Source organism: Piliocolobus tephrosceles, chromosome 10 (assembly GCF_002776525.5).
Source record: "Piliocolobus tephrosceles isolate RC106 chromosome 10, ASM277652v3, whole genome shotgun sequence".
Lineage (NCBI taxonomy): Eukaryota > Metazoa > Chordata > Mammalia > Primates > Cercopithecidae > Piliocolobus > Piliocolobus tephrosceles.
In genome coordinates this window covers 24,848,962-24,855,916 of record NC_045443.1, presented here as the reverse complement: position 1 = coordinate 24,855,916, position 6,955 = coordinate 24,848,962, and positions in this window count along the sequence as shown.

Here is a 6,955-nt window from a genome sequence, read left to right as displayed (position 1 = left end):
CTTTAACTCCCACACTGTTCAAGAGTCAACTGTAATTGGATTAATATTTGCCATATCTGTAACTATTTTCTCTTTATTGAATTTCTTACTTCTTTTTGCCCCTTCTTTTCTTGCATTTACTGGTTTAACTGAGCATTTTATATGATTTCATTTTATCTTCTCTCTTCATGTGTAAATCATACAGTTTTTTAAAAATTGTGGTTTTCCCTAGATTTTAAGATATGAGTTTTAAAATAATCTACATCTGCCTTCAAATAATGCTAGTGCACTTCAAACGTACTGAAGGTTCCCTACAGAAGAGTATTCCCAGTTCTTCCTTTCTGTCCCTTGTGACATTACTGCCATTCATTTAATTTAACCATTTGCCATAATCACCCAAAACATTAATAATATACTATTATTTCTTTATACAAACTATTATTTTTTAGATCACTTGATAATTAAAAAACTTTATTTTACTTTCCTTTATTACTTCTCTAATTCTCTTCCTTTCTTTGTATAGTAGACTCAAGTTTCTGACCTCTCTCATTTTCCTTCTGCTTGAAGAATTTCTTCTAATATTTTTTGTAGGTCAGGTTTGCTAGGAATGAATATCTTCAGTTTTTGTTTGTCTTAGAAAGTCTTCCTTCTTCACTTTTGAAGGACAAAGTTTGCTGGGTATAGAATTCCAGGGTGGTGGAATTTATTCTTGCAATGCTTTAAATTTTTTACTTCACTCTCTTGCTTCTCTGGTTTCTAGTAAGTCCACTGTAATTCTTACCTTTGCTTTTCTGGCTTATTTCCTGTCATCTAGCTTCTTCTAAAAGATTTTCTCTGTGACTTTGGTTTTCTGCAGTTTGAATATGGTATGCCTAGATAGGGGTTTTTAAAAGTATTTATTCATCTTGGTATTATCTGTGCTTCCTGAATTTGTAGTTTGGTAACTGTATTAATTTTCTAGGGCTGCCATAACAAATTACCTATCACAAACTGAGCCATTGATAACAACAGAAATGTATTCCCTCACAGTTCTGGAGGCTGAAAGTCTGAAATGCAGCTGTTAGCAGGGCCATGCTCCCTCTGAAACTTCTTTGGGGAGAGAATCCTTATTTGCCTCTTCCAGCATCTGGTTGCTGGCTATCCTTGGCGTTCCTTGCTGGTAGCTGCATCATTTCAATTTCTGCCTCTATCTTCACATGGCCATCTTTCCTCTGTGTGTGTCTGTGTCATCACATTACCTTTTTATAAGGATAGCATTCACTGGATTTAGGGCCCACCCAAATCCAGTATGACTTCTTCTTAACTAATTACATCCACAAAGACCCTATTTTCAAGTAAGGTCACATTCTGGGGTTCTGCATGGAAATTAATTGGGGTGGTGCAGTCTTCAAGCCTACATTGAAGGCTTAGTGTACAGTAAGTCATTACAGTGTCTGTCATTAACTTTGGAAAGTTTGTGACAGATACTATTTCTTCTGCCTGTTCTTACTTTCTTCTCCTTCTGGTATTCCAGTGATGCATATGTTACATCTTTTAAATGATCTCACAGTTCTTGGATGTTCTATTCTGTTTTTCATTCTTTTTTTTTTCCTCTTTGCATTTCAGTTTAGGAAGTTTCTATTGACCTATGCTCACTATTTCTCTGTTCAGTCACATCCAATCACTGATGAACTCATCAAAGCCATTTTTCATTTCTGTTCTGGTGCATTTAACTGTTAACATTTCCTTTTGATTCTTTCTTACAGTCTCCACTTTTCTCTTTCATTGCCCATCTGTTATTTTATGTTGTCTTCTTTTCCGTTAGAGCCCTTAGCATACTAATCATAGCTATTTTAATTTCCATCTGATCATTTCAATCTCTAATATCAGAGTCTAATTCTAATGATTGCTTTTTCTCTTCAGACTGAGTTTTTCTTGCCTTTTGGCATGCCTTGTAATTTTTTTATTGAGAGCTGGGCAGGTTGTACTGGATATTAGGAACTGAGATAAATAGTGCTTTCCCATGAGTATTTATATTAATATAGCTAGGAGTCTGATCTGTGTTTGATGTAGCTGTACATGGATCTGTGTTTGATGTAGCTGTACATGGCAGAGGTTTTAAATTCTTCTAGCATTCTTGCTTTTGTCTCTCCTGACTTTGGGCTTCCCTAAATATTCCTTCCCAGAGAAATATCTCTATCTTGCACTATAATCCACTGTTATTGTACTGACACCCTATTATGGTGGTGGTAAAGTGTGGGTGAGGGGAGAACATTCTATAATCTGATGAAATATGTTTTTTAGCCGGCCTGTGTCTTGGGTCTGAGACCATCACAAGCGTTTCTCCTGTGGTATAGTTTCCCTATCTCGCTCCCTGTCCCCTAGCTCCCCACTCCTTTTCCTGGCTGCAGGGTTCCCCATCTATTTCCTTGAAGCCCTATTATGTTTTCCCCCTCTTAGGTGAGATGGATGAGACCACAAGGCTACGGGGGACTGCAGTGGGAGAAATGTCCTTCTCCCAACAGGAATAAGGCTCTGGTAGAATAGACTTTTGTTATGGAGAAGGCTCTCAGCGTGCTATTTCACAGTGATTACCTATCTCCTTGCCAGAGCTAGGAGAATATGGATCTTCATCATGAGAACCTGGTGGGGTTCGTGGTCCACCAAAGTTGGGTGGGTGCTGTTTAAGATAGAACATTTCAAACTCTCATACTAATCCAAAGTTGGGCGGGTGCTGTTTAAGATAGAATATTTCTAACTCTCATACTAGTTCGCACACAGCCTCCAGCAGTCATCAAAATTACCATTTAAATGTTTCTGCAAATGTATGGCTTATCTTAATCTTCTGGTTCAGGTAAGCACATCTTGACTGATTCTCTGGATGTGCCTCTCTCTCCAGATTTTAGAGTAATGGTTTGCCCTGAGACCTGTTTTCTGATGGGTCCCAGAAAAGTCACTGAATTTTGGAGTGATGACTTCTAAGCTTTGTATGTGTCAGAGCTGAAACCAGAAACCCATCTGGAGTTATTTTTAATAATTTATTCATAATCTAATTTTCTGCTTATTTATAATAAATTTAAAAAATTTTAAAAATATTCAATAATCGTTAAAATTTTTCTTCACATATCTGGTCCCATTTTCTTGAATATCAGTGCATACCACTGAGATTTGTTGTTGTTTTGCCTTTCCTGGCATTTCTATGAGGCAGATATGAGCTGTGTGACCTTGGGAAAGTTACTTATCCTGTTCGTGCTCCAGTCTCCTCACTGGTAATATACAGTATTAATAGTACTTGTCTTTTAGGATTATAATGAAGATTAAATGAGATAATGTATATAAAAGTTTAGCACCATAAATACCTGGCACACACAAAAAAATGTTCTCAATACATGTTAATTCCTTATTAACACTTTTATTGTCAATCTCATTCTCCAAATAGAAAAAATAAAGTTAAAAATTCTTTTCAAAAATTCACTTGTTACTTCTGGATTGTTTGTTTTAGAATTTTCTTCACTTCGATCTGCAGCTGGCAGCTAAGCTGTAGGAGCCAGGGACTTGACCACACTGGAACTTGATCAGACAAAGTACTATCATCCTAATTGTGTGCCAGGGCCACAGTTCACTGAATTAGTTCCTCTGAAGTTTCCTTTCTCCTCCTCCATGCCAGCAGCATGATACAGCATAGACAATTGCTTCAGATCAATTCAATATGGAAGTGGCCCCTGGAGAAAGGCACTAAATATTCTAGTTTGCTAGTCTTTTGCAAAATTTCGAAATTTAAAAAAAGAAGATTTTTAGTCTTCAATTATCATAGAAATGTTGTATTTTAAGATTTCAACTGGTGTATTTTAATTTTATTTTCTTAAGAAGTAATCCTCTCTCAATTTTGCTAGTATTGTATTATATTGGGGTATTGGTGGTAGAAGGAAGATGGGGTGAACAGTTTCAACAAAGGTTTTGCATGATTCAAAACTGTATAACCATAAGCTCATTTCTAAAACTTCATTTACGGCAGGGACCAAGGCTGGAAGTTCTGACAATGGCCTTAGGGGAACATTCTCTCCTGAAAACTGTGGAACTGAATGATGATGAACACCAGTGCTAACCAGGCACATTTAAAGAAATTCAACTTTAAAGGATTACTGAATCTTAAAAAGTCTTTACATGAACTTCCAATAGGCAGGTTTTTTGCATTTATATGTAGAAGACAGAAGAGTTCCAGTTTCTGTGTCATAATTTCTTAGTTTTTTGTTACATTCAATTCCATGAGTCTATTTTACTTTTTATACTATCTTTCCTTTCTCTTGAAATTATGGTAAATTTTCATAAACGTATAAGTGTTTTGTTGTTCAATGCTTTTATGCTGTTAGTGGGACAGCAAAGGTTTGTCTACCTAGTACGTTCCAATCTAATAGTCTATCCAAGAATGATGGTTTTTTCTAGGCTTTTATTTAATACATCCAACAATGGAATTCAATACCTCTTGGTTATTTCTACAAGTGTATACCATCTTTAATTTGGACCAGTTGTTTTTATAATCCAATAGCACTTGATGTAATTACCTTTTAAGGTTATGATGTACTTTTGTAGCCGTCACCTCACGTGATCTTTATAACAATGAGTGAGCAGGGAAGGGTGAACAGCTGTTGCTACATCCTGAATAGCCAAATGCATGTGCTCTTCTAGAACTGTGGGTATCAAAGCAGTCTTCTAAGAATGGTTTTTACATAAGGGTCTGATGTCTCCTGGTGAGATGTACGGAGGATTTTGCATTCCATGTTTCTAGGATTCTCATTCCAAAGAAGAGATCAAGTTTGTTCCCAATTTTTGGTAGTAGGGGTACATAGAAATTGATAAATGTAGGGTACTCCAGAAGGCATAGAACTGACTCTGAAGTAGGAGAAATAAATGACATTAGTCACCATTAAGGAAGGTCTTTCCTAAATAAAATTAATTCCTGGTTCAAAGTAATCCCCCACCTCCCAGTTAGCTAATCATGATCATTGTACTTTCTTTTATTTTCTTTATAGCTCTTACCACTCTCCGATCTTTTTTTTTTTTTTTTGACAGGGTCTCACTCTGTTGCCTAGGCTGGAGTGCAGTGGCGCGATCATAGCTCACTGCAGCCTTAGTCTCCTGGGCTCAAGCAATCTTCCTGTCCCAGCTTCCCAAGTAACCTGGGAGTAGCTACCACTACTGGCTATTTTTTTTTTTTTTTTGCAGAGACGGGATCTTGCTATGTTGCCCAGGCTGGTCTGATCTTTCTGGATGTTATTGCTGACTTCCTTTGCATCTGTCTTTCTCCTCTAGAATTCCTGATTTCTTAGAGCACATACTTGATCTTTTTTTTTCTCTCTCTTTTTTTGTATCACTGAATCCCTAGCCCCTAGAATGGTAAATGGCAAACAGTAGGTGCTCCGAAAGTATTTCTCCTTGGAACATCAGCTCCAGATCTGGGTATGAATAAACTTAAGGATAGTGTCTATTAAATGATCTTTATGCTGATCTTCAGGGAGCTTACTGTAATTCCTTAGCCAAGAGACTATAAAACTCCTGCTCAAAAATCTTTAATGAATAATTTCAGATGTTCATATAAAAGCCTCTTGTTCATTCAGCCAAGTCCTGATCACTGAATGCCTAAATTTCTCTTAGTTCTGTCTGTTTTTCTCACTTTCTCTGTCCTCAGGTGTGGCAATTATGGGAGAACCTGCTTTAAAGAGTATAGTTGGCTGATCACCTCCAGCAGTAGAAACTGCTTATCTGCCATGCATTCCTGCTGAGACTATGGTCTCTCTGGATTGCTTTCAAACAATAACTGAGCATGGTGGGGCTACTAGAGCTAGCCCTTCTACTCCCAATACAGAACTTTTCCATGAACAATCTTTATTCAGGATACTCAGATCGCGACTGATATGGTTGACTCTGTGTCCCCACCCAAATCTCATATTGAATTGTAATTCCCAACACTGGGGGAAGGACCTGGTGAGAGGTGACTGGATCATGGGGACGGATTTCCCCCTTGCTGTTCTCCTGATAGTGAGAGAGTTCTCATGAGATCTGATGGTTTAAAAGTGTGTAGGTAGAACTTCTTCCTTCACTCTTTCTTGCTCCGCTATGGTAAGACATGCTTGCTTCCCTTTTGCCTTCTGCCATGATTGTAAGTTTCCTGAGGCCTCCCAGCCATGCTTTTTGTACAGCTTGCAGAACTGTGAGTCAATTAAACCTCTTCCCATTGTAAATTATCCAGTCTCAGTTAGTTCTTCATAGCAGTGTGAGAACAGATAATATACTGACCAAGCCAGACAAGACTTTCTCAGAGCCACAGTGCCATCTAAGGCCCTTCCCATCCAATCCTGCTTCCTTCCCTCTCTCCTTTCCTAGGTATCACATTGCATCACTGCCTGCCTAGACCTGTTTTCACATCCCTTACAGGCATTTCTCCCAACAAACCTCTTGCATGTCTAATTCCATCTTAGCATCTGCTTCTTGGAGGACCAAATCTGCCATAGCACCATATTCCAGGCCATCTGCGTTTCTCTGTGTGTCACTGCAGCAGCCTTTTTACAGTCCCACACCTTTTAATTTTTCTCTCTACCAATTCTCCACATTGCAGCCAGAATGATCCTCAGCAATTACAAATCTCATCCCTTCCTTCTCTGCTTACACTTGCAGGGTGAAGAAACTTCTTTAAAAATGTCTATAGGACTTATCTTCTAGTCTTACTCTCCTGCCTGTCCCTTAGCCACTCCTCATGGCTCTGTAATCTAAGTCAACCTATTTACCGTTCCACCAATGAGCAGACCATGTTCACATCTGGTACTCGGATCCAGGGTTTTGGAGTTGTACTTCTTCCTTTCACCTTTTCTCTGCTTCCTTTGGCTCACACCTGTTCATCTTTCATCTCCCAGCATGGATGGAATTTCTTCCAGAAAACTTCCTTGCTCTTACCAAGTCTGAGTTAGGTATTCTCTCTATGTGTTCTTATATCATTTTTCAT